Genomic DNA, 10,948 nt, shown 5'->3' with positions numbered 1-10,948 from the left:
AGAAAAAAAGACATGGAAAGAAAATGACAACTTTCATAGACGTACTTGGTAGAAGGAGAAAATATGTTTGACCTGGGGCTATCAAAAAAGGCTTTTTTCATGATGATAATAAACTTAGTCTGAGTTCAGAGGATAGATAAGTTTTGGAAGATAAGTTTGAAAGTAAAAAAAAAAGCATGAAGAGCACTGGTTTACCTGAACAAAATTACAGGACAACAAAAAAAGATTAGAAAATAAAATTTGACTCCAAAGAAAATATTATCATAGCTCAATTTTGGACCCCATTGCCTATCCTGATTACATGGTGTAAGTATCCCATTATAAACACTCTTGTTTGGCCCAAGAGTGTTTATAATGGGATAAAATCTATTACTGTAAAGTGATGGTAATAGTAGCATAGGCTTGAGACTGCCTGGTGCTTCATGTACATTCTCTTATTCTGTCAGAGCTGCTAAGTAGATATTATACTCAGAGAGACATGTAACTGCCTAAGGTCACTAAGTTATAATTTTTAGAAATAATATTCAAACTGTGGTCTATTTAGCTCTAACCAAGATCTTTTCATTGTTGCTTAAGACTTCTGTAATCTTATTAAAAATGTAATAACTTAAAAAAATACATTACCCTACATTAAGATTGTCCCTTCTTTTCTTCTAAAACCTGAACTAAACATTTTCCAAAATGGTAGCCATAATTTCTTTTAACATTTACAGTAAAAAAGAAAAAATAATCCTGTTTTTCTAAAATTTAGCTTAAAGAGCATGTCAAGGAATACTAAATCTTAGCACACCTAGAATTGGTTCTTGATAGTTTTTGTAAGTGGTAGTCACAATGTGTTGATGTTATTATGCAGAAGACACAAAGTAAGTAAAACAATGCTCTTGTCCTCAGGGAACTCTTTCCTGGGAACAAAAAAGTAGAACCAGTGAAACTGTGTGATCTAGCCCTGCGTATAAAAATAGCCCTTAAGTTCATCTCATATTAATTAAAGTACTTGCTAGAAATGTCATTTTCAGAAATGTCAACACACTCTGAGCACAATTCCATTTAGTGATATAAAGGGCATTTAAATAATGAAACATATAGATTGAAAATTTTTAGTTACTATAATGAAGAATAGCCATTGCTAAACTTGCTCATATCTTAGTTTAATGGAAGAGCTCCCTGTTACAGTAAATTTTCCTGTTAATGAAACAAACTCCTTTAAATTATAGTTGAATGTGAAATTAAACTTAGTCATCTGTACACATCAAGTGTGAAATTGGTTTATAACATAAATCTGTGCTGCATTCTTAAGATAATGGATTTGTAAGTCCTTAGACTGCAAAAAAATCTTCACAAGACTCTAAAATATCACTAATCAACATAAAGATTATGTTAGGATAGTAATGTTGCCTTTATTAATATATTTGATTTCATGAATATCAATTTTGACCATGAATTTAGAAAAATTGGAGAAAATATTTTATGAAGTATAATTTAATGCAAACATTTTATGAGACATCTTTGCTGATTGATGCCTAATGGGGATGACTCCATAATGCTAAAGTTGAGAAGTAATAAATCCCTTTCCTATAAAGAGCCACTTAATTTTGCACTGTGAGAAACACTGATATATGTATTTCAGGCTAATTAAAATGTATTCATGTTGCTCAGTGTATACTCTGTTCTAATCCCTATATTCCATACTTTATAACTTTGTTAATTATTCTATATCCTAACATATACATTCCTTGTGTACACAGAGTTCTTGTCTCTTCAGGATGTTGTACATATACTGGCTCTTGAGTTAAAACCTCCACAGTCTGATTACCCTTCCCACTTCTGATTCTCATTACTCCTCAACATAGGCCTTCTGCCCTAGGAAGCTATTACTCTACTCACTTCACTTAGAAAGGCCCAATTTTCTTTTTTATGAAATATAGATGCTCTCATTGTGAAAATTCAATAAGTGCCTGTTCCAAGTTGGTAAGCAATATAGTATCACTATTTTCTGATGATCCCTTCATATGTAGCCCTACTTAAGCAGATTATATATATATAATTAAAAATTATACTCATGATTATATTTGCTTATTTAGTTTCTAAAAACTATATAAAGTTGATAGAAACCATATGAATGGTTTTAACTAGTTTTTTTTAAAAACACATATAGTAAAAATAAATAAGATAACCTTAAAGACTAAAGTTTAAATAGATAAATATTAAGTGACACTTGAGTCTGACTTCTGAATTACCATTGGAGTTGATTTTATTATTGTTAAGGAAGAATTAATTTTATTACACTATACTCTAATGTCACTTTTACATGTTATATTTTTGAGTATCCAGTATTTGCTAGACTCTGTGGATGTTGGGCTTCTATTTGTCATCTTAATTACTTATACATGTCTCACCTCCATGACTAGAGAAGTGAGGTCAGGGACCATACTATTTGTTACCATATCCATTGTACCTTAAATTATACACAGGGTTTTCAGTGATTTGTTATGATTATGGAGATAAATGAATAAATTTCAAAAAGAGGGAGTATGGAAAAAATACTTGTTTTATGAAAGGCTCCTTTTTCAGATAGCCACTAGGCGACATCAAATATTTTTTTTTTTTTTAAAGAGAGAGTGAGAGAGGAGAGAGAGAGAGAGAGAGAGAGAGAGAGAGAGAATTTTTTTTTAATATTTATTTTTAGTTCTCGGCGGACACAACATCTTTGTTGGTATGTGGTGCTGAGGATCCAACCGGGGCTGCATGCATTCCAGGAGAGCGCACTACCGCTTGAGCCACATCCCCAGCCAGACATCAAATATTTTCAAGAAAATTTTTATTTTTGTCACTAGGTGGCATTCAAGGATTAGTCTCAAAATAAGGTGTACCTTTACATTTATTTTTTCTGGATAATCTCTTCCCTTTTAATGAATTTTTAGAAGATTTCCATTACATGATCTAATATTTGATACCTACTTTTTCTTCTACTCTTATAACTAATAGCAATAGGTAATTATTGATGTTTATTTGATAAGTCTGATTTTTAAATTGTCCTTTATAAAATTTTTGTCTCTTGAGATTTGTATAGTATTTTAAAAGAGCATCATAAGGTCAAAACTGAATGAATATAGGTTGTTATTTTAAAGTAATAACATAAAGCAATAAGAGAATATAGGTCACTATAAAGGAATATATGGGTTATATGACAATACATTTTTTACTTGCAAATAATAAAATCAGAAATAGGTGAGAATCTCAGCTATTTATCCGTATCATCAAGGCTGGGGAGGCTGAGACAGGAGGACTGCGGGTTCCAAGCCAGCCTCAGCAAAAGCAAGGCACTGAGCAACTTAGTGAGACCCTGTATCTAAATAAAATTACAAAATAGGGTTGGGTATGTAGGTCAGAGGTCAAGTGCCCCGAGTTCAAGCCCTGGTACCAAAAAAAAAAAAAAAAAAAAAATGGGGAGGCGAGAAAAGTAGCGAGAGACGCGCCGGGGCTGGAGACACCAGCAGCGGCCACCACAGCCGAGCCAAGCCAGACTCGGGCGGGCTCGGTGACGACAGCGAGACCAGGCGAGCGCTGGCGGCCTAGAGTGGCCTCTGATGCGGCGCAGCGTGAAGAGGCGCTGGCGCCGGCCCCTGGCTGCTGCTGCCCAGGGCGGCAGCTTTAGAGCGGGAGGAGGGGCCGGGCTGGAGGCGCGGGAGGAGAAGGTGGTGTGCTCCCGGTAGCAACTGTCGCTGGCCGACAGTACCAAGGCGCTGGGCGATGCCTTCAAGCTGTTCATGCCCCGCAGCACGGAATTCATGAGCTCGGATGCGGAGCTCTGGAGCTTCCTCTGCAGCCTCAAGCACCAGTTCTCCCCGCACATCCTGCGCAGCAAGGACGTCCACGGCTACGCCTCCTGCCGAGCCCTGGTGCCTGACCCCCGGAACCCCTACCGCCCGCGGCCTGACGCGCCGGCCGGCCCCGCGCGCGACCGCCAGGAGGAGGCGCCGGAGCCCGGGCGACCGCCGCGGGCAGGAGGTGGCCCTGGCTGCCCCCGCCGCCTCCACCGTCACCGCCACCGCTGCTGCCGCCGCCGCCGGCGGCCCCCGAGGAGTCCTGCCTGGAGAAGCTCTCGGCGCCCGAGCCCTGCTTCGGGGGGGCCGCACCCTGGAGGAGACCTGGAGGGCATCCACCCCGACGCTGACCACCTTCCCCACCATCCGCGTCAGCGGCGACGTGTGGGGCGAGCGCAGCCTGGCGGCGGCGCGACGCAAGGCGCGCCAAGTCCTGCGAGTGGACCTGGAACCCTTGGTGAGGCTCCGCCCCTTCCCGGTGCCCCGGGCTTGAGACGCCGCCCCGAGGGCACCTCCTGCAGGTCCCCGGCCCAAGATGGAGTTTCTGCTTGGAGAAATGAACGAGTGTCAGTCGAGTGTTTACAGACTCCACCAGGACCGTCCCCTAGTGCACTTTACGCTCCCGAGGAAGTCCCGGGTGGCCTCCCTGCCCCGCGCCCCGGGGATGCGTCCCCGCGTCTGGAACTCCGGGACAGGTGTACCCTCTGCCGCCTCCCCGCACCGCAGTCTGCGAAGGAGGAGACTGCAGGACTCACAGGGGAGGTCCCTTTGCTTCCGAACCCCAGATTGAGAAGTCTCCAGGACTATAGGGGCAGATTGATTATCTCCCGTTCGGACTCTACCTCACTGGTCTGGAAGTCCTCCGAAGAAGTCACTCTTTTCCAAAGGAATTTGTTTTCGTGCTTGTGTAATAAAAGCCAGAATTTGCTTGCTCTTTAACCCCCGCCTCCATTTTTCTTTTTGACTGCCACCTCTCTTTCTGGACAGAAGATCAAACATGTTTTGTGGTGTTGCACTAGTTTGTGCTCAGGGTATTCTGAATCCCACTCGTTTCTGAATTTTTACTGAATTTCAAAGCTTTGACCAAGGATTTTTTTTTTTTTTTGAGAGGTTCAAGCTTGACTGTTAGTAATGCAAGAATTTATATGGCTTTGATTTTCATGGGCTCAGTGATTACAAACAAAAGAGATGTAAAGTCCAATTGCTTAACGTTTTAAACTTACTTCCTCAAAGTAGTAGCCTTTATCTTTAAAAAGTAAGCATATCAACCAATATGGAAAGAAAATTAGAAAGAAAATTAACATTCACATTATCATCAAGTATTGTTTAAATATAAAAAACAAATTTCATCAAAATATCAACCAGATGCTGTGCAAAGCTTATCAGAGCATTTTATTCTCAACATCATAGTATATCGTGTTTGTTATATATATATTCATCCATATGATTTGACCAAATTAGCATAAATACAAACTTAAATTTTAGAATCAGCTTCTAACATTCAATGAATTTGTCTCATATATACATCTACCTATGAAACATTGAACGTATCTTTATACATATGTATGTATAATATTTACTATAGTATTTTTAGTATACTTGTAGTCCTTAAAATATCAATGATTCTACCCTTAAAATTTTGAAAATTAGAAACCTAAAACATGCAAATTAGGTGCTAAAATTTATCTAATAAAGTGCCATTTAAATGCACATATTTTAATGCATTAAAACTGTGATTAAAAAACTCTGTGAATGAGGATGACAAGAAATTTTTATATTGCCACATTAAGAATATTTCATTTTGTGTTTTTTTTTCTGTTGGTAGGAAATCTAATTTCTAATCTCATTCCAATTTTAGGCTACAAAATTGTCATCTTCAAGCAATCTGGAATAACTAAACAAATAAAACCACCTAATAATTAAAAAGTATAATGTTGATATGTGTTTAGATGAAAATATACTGGCAATTCTCATAATGTAGTAAAAATCAAACATACTTGAGTAACATTTGGTAAATGGCTTTAATCTGTTTACTTAGAAATCTTGCCACTTAACTTGCTCTTAATCCAATAATACAATAAGGAAAAAAAAAACAATGTAATAGAAATAAGAGAGACATCACAAATTGTGTGTTTATGGATGGTTACTTGTTGTTCATTAACCAGATTTTAGGAGAGTGAAGTAGATGAGCATTTAACTATGCATACACAAATAGAAATATTATGCAACTTTAAATATTAGAAATTATTTTTTTTTAACTTTTCAATATTTATTTTTTAATTCTCGGCGGACACAACATCTTTGTTGGTATGTGGTGCTGAGGATCGAACCCGGGCCGCACGCATGCCAGGCGAGCGTGCTACCGCTTGAGCCACATCCCCAGCCCTAGAAATTATTTTTTAAATACAGTAATTTTAAATGCATTTAACCTCCAACAAACATGATTAGATTTTGCTGTTCAACTCATTTGAACTAATACATTAAAAATTATTTCACACAACAAAAAAATCTTATTTAAAAATAGATTTTTAAAAAATTCCTAGCTTTTTTTAATTGCTCTTTTTTAAAACTTCAAGTATGCTTGAGAAACTGACTGTGGATCATGTACACAATGTAGGGTCAATGCTGTATTGAATTTCTAGACCATTTTCAGACTACCTTCTGGCAATGGAAGCATTTTGACCACTGAAACTCCCTATGGGTATATCTAACTATCCTGGTACAATGCACCATTCCCCATTATTGATTCTACAACAAACTGCTGTAGATTATTCATTGATTGAGAGTTTAAATATATTCTTTAGGAGCAAATAGAGGACTAATCTGTAAGCAGTCACATAAAATAAAAAGATTAGCAGAATCTTTACTTCAAAGATGCTTTGAGCTACAGCACTTAATTATGTGCATTCTTTGATTATATTGTGTCATATCCAGTAAAAATATGTAGGAATTCTATCTCTTTATATCACTTGATTCTTGTCTGCACTTCATTTTACCATGTAAGGAAATTAACTGATATTCTTGACATTTTTTTTCCTCTTATGCCTTGTTACTTTAGTGCACTTGAATGTGTCTAAATGATTTTTTGGCTTATTTGGGTTATCTGATTTCAGTTTGAATCTGATTGCCCATCTTGAAGTCAATATGGTTCATGTGGGCTATTAAATAATGCCGTTTCTAGTTTGTGAAGTAAGATGTAAGAAATATTTTTGACAAGTTTTCTTTAGCAAAACCTATCTTGCAACTTCTAAAATGTGGAGAAACATCTGATGTAGTTGACTAGTATGTTAATAGGAAAGTGAAAGTATTTTATGATTACCTTTGGGCAGAGTGTGAAAAGAAACTTGGCATAGTGGCCTTTATGGTGAGGCATCCATTAATTGTTTCAGAAGTGAGTCTGTAGCTTAGCTTGTGTATAGTTTTTTTTTTTTTTAAAGAAGTCCTATTTGTTTGTTCTCTTGCCTTCATTTATATCTCATATGACACAAGTAGAGGAGGAAGCTAGGAGGAATTTTATCACCTTGATATATTTCTGTTTGATTTTTGACTTTTGGGTGCCTAAATTTGACTGGCACAACAAATAATATTTTTTGGTATTTTTTACATTCCTTCCTAACAACCAGCAACTCATTTTCTATGTCACTAAAACCAGTAATGTCATGATTCTGAGGGCAAGCTTCATCATTGATAGTGCAAAGTGTTGCTGTTGTGGCGTGTATTTATTTTTGTTTGAGTACTCTATTGGACAAGTGTAACTTAAGCTAGTGGCACATACTTGTTGATTTGCTATGAGCAAATGTTAGTACTATTTTTCAGAAAACTCTTCAATAAAATCTTTTAAAATCATTGAATACAAAAAGTCTGAGCAATTTTGAACTCAAAAGGTTTTTTTGGTCGTTTTAAGGGTTGGGTTGCCACAGCACTCTTTAATTTGATAATTTTTAATGATTATATATACCTAACATTTGCTTTATTGGTGTGTTGAAATATTTTTTTGATAAACTGTTATGTCTTAATTGCATTAGAAAGCAATTATTTGTAGTGGAACTGAAGTGTTTCCCTGGACAGTTTAATGTGCATATGATTAAGATTTACAATTTGGTTGTACTTTGCTTTTTAACTTATTAACTGTAAATAAATTTTAGAGAATAAAAAAAAAGAAAAAAGAATTCCAAAGATGTTTAGAGAGGCTGAGATAGTCATTACATTTGTACTCTAAGATAGAGTAGGAAAAAGGGCAGAAAGACAGACTATTAACAAAGTAAGTTGACTGTACACATACTGCACACTTGATGCTTTAAAATATAATCTATTTTCACTTAATTGCTCAAATCAGTTAGTCACATTTGTTTTTTAACAGCCTCTACCCTTGGTATTCCCATACATGTCTGCATTCCAGAACCTGATTATTTTATGTTTTCTAGAAGTGGGCCTGGGTGGATGAGTTGTATTTAATTCAATTAAGTTGTATTTAATTCCTGAAGCATTTCTCATGATTTTAGAGTTCTAGAGTAGACCGTGAATAAACCAGTGGCTATGTACACAAAATGTTAAATATTTCTGTATGTGTTCTAAACTAACTCAAAAAGAAGTAGTTCTGTTTATAGTAGTTTAAGCACAATATCAAGGCTCAGAACCCTATTAATACCTAAAGGAAACTTGATACTGATTTCCAGAGCTATGAATTGCTGCCCAAGGCAGCAAGAGCCACCCTATTGCCCACAGTAAAGGTCAAATATACAACTCAATCAATCCACAGCAATTATATACAGCTTAAGTCAAATCATCATCTCAATGGTTCGCTGGCCGTCACCTTTCAAACATTCCCTCTGGCAAATGCCAGGCATCATTCTGACTGGGCTGTGGCTCTCAACAATGCCAGGTCAAGAATGTCATCTATTCTACATAGCAAATCATAAAAAAAAAAAACAATAAAATCACCTACTCTGAAATCCCACTTACAAGTCAGATTATATTGCTTTTTTTTTTCTGTCTGGACACATTACTTCTATGTGATATTTTTCTTTCAGGTCACATTTTGCATTGTGAATATTGGACAAAAGGTCAAACAATGTGTTCATCAGATTCCTTCTGTTATGATGGAAGCATCCATTCAGCCTATCACATGGACTGTCCGCATCTACCCTGATTTCACATGGAATGATCAGGTAGAAGTGGAAAATATCTATATTAAACTAAAATGTCTGTACCTCAGATTTTACTACACCTCCCTACATCTTTCCTCAGAGAGCCTAGGGAACTTAACATTGCATCACTGGACACTATTTTAGTGGTTTCAAATCCATGAGAACTTTGCCATTTATTTTTGCCCTCTCTATTGACTCTCATTTTTGCTTACCAAAAATTCATTTTTAAATCACGATGTCTCTCAAAATACTGTTCTCTCTTTTTCTTAAACATTAGACTTGTATAGAAGGTATTCTACATTGTCTTTCTTGTCACCAGTTTCTTTTCTGCTGAGACCACTTCCTCAAGGATCTCTAATATCTGATTGACCAGTTGCCATAACCAGCAGATTTTTCAGTTATTTTTCTTCTCTGATTAGATAGCATTTTATACGGAGCTCTTCCCTAGAATGTCCTTTCTTGATTCTTATCATGTTTCTATTTCTACTTTTATTCCTCCTTTTCCTGCTTTATACTTAGATGATCTTCAATATCTTATATGTGTTTACCAACATACTGGTAAACATACATGTAAAAACCTACTTTGTATCCTCTTATCCTATCAATAGTTTTTCAGATATATCTTTTGACTAGTTACTGTGTTAGAAATTGTACATACAAAAGGCAAATAGGACTCAGTCTTCAGTTTCAAAAAACTAACTGGGGAAGGCAAGTAAATCAGAAACTGTATATAACAATGCTTACATCAAGTAGTCTTATAAAATTCTAGTTAAATGTATTTGAATACTTCCTATATTAGTTAACATTTGTATATCTTTAATGTAAATGAATTTAGTTCAGCAGTGTGTTCTAAAATCACCCATCTATGTTTTAATTTAATTCCACATTGTCATTAAAGCATTCAGACCTTTAATTCCTAAAGCATTCCTAATTCCTATTTTTTTCACAGTATATGAGCACTAGTTGATAACACCAAATTACAGTTAATATTTTTATAAATATGAAATTTTATATAAAATATAAAATTATATTTAAGTATAAGCTCATATTTGAAATTTTTGATTGTTTTTAAAGGAATGGGAGTTTCATTATTTTTGCACATGGTTTTCTACTATTGCTATTCATAATACATCCTAATTTAGTTTTATTAATTAATAGGAGAAAGTACTTGATTGTCTTTATAATTAACTCTCTTATAATGCTATTAGCTTCAAGAATGTAAAACCTAACTTGCCTCAGTCTGATTTACGTAAGGTAATATATCCTTTTGTACAATAAAAGGTCCACAGATCAGATGGACCATAAGGAGGGTCCAGTCTTGAGGTTAATAGTATTGTTCAAGGCCCAAGATCTTTCCACTTCTTTGCTCTGCCTCTTGCACAGTATTTGGGAGGAACCTGTGAAAGGACTTTTCATATGCCTAGAAATTAGTGCATGCTCTATCTTCACTGATGCAAATATTTACTAAAAAGAATGGAAAAGAAAATACCCTTTCTTTGTTTTTGTTTCCCTTTTATGAAACCTAAAAGCATTTTGTTTTCTAGAGCTCTATAAAAGTTCAACACATAAAAGGTTAGGAGCCTGACTTTTTTCTGTTGTGTATATCTTTGAAAAATTGATTTTTGAAGAGTCATACATCATGTAGCCAGACATATGGGAATAGTTAAAGATTAAGGTAAATAGACAAATTGAACTGCTTTAAATCATTTTCCTGGTTTCAGTTTTATGAAAGAGCTTATGAACAAAAGCTGACATTAAGCAATCACAATGGGCTCTTCTATATGTTTTGGACAGTGGTAAAGACTTTAGTGTCAGAAAGTGTTGCATCACCAATAGCTACATCAATTTGATTGGTGTCCAGATTTCAAAAATGTTACCTTGTCAAACCATAACCTTTTCCAAGTCTTTCATTTGTCATTGTTTTGTAGATTATATCATTTATTTTACATTACCTGTATCAGAAAGCATGGATTATGC

General features: G+C 35.9%; 1 pseudogene; it reads left to right on the top strand.

Annotated features, from left to right (window-relative positions):
- The first annotated feature begins 3,484 nt into the window (after positions 1-3,484).
- Positions 3,485-4,317, top strand: LOC144372881 (coiled-coil domain-containing protein 71L-like; annotated as a pseudogene).
- The last annotated feature ends 6,631 nt before the right edge of the window (positions 4,318-10,948 follow it).

Source organism: Ictidomys tridecemlineatus, unplaced genomic scaffold (genome assembly GCF_052094955.1).
Source record: "Ictidomys tridecemlineatus isolate mIctTri1 unplaced genomic scaffold, mIctTri1.hap1 Scaffold_182, whole genome shotgun sequence".
Taxonomy (NCBI): Eukaryota; Metazoa; Chordata; class Mammalia; order Rodentia; family Sciuridae; genus Ictidomys; species Ictidomys tridecemlineatus.
This window is presented reverse-complemented; position numbering and strand designations above follow the sequence as displayed.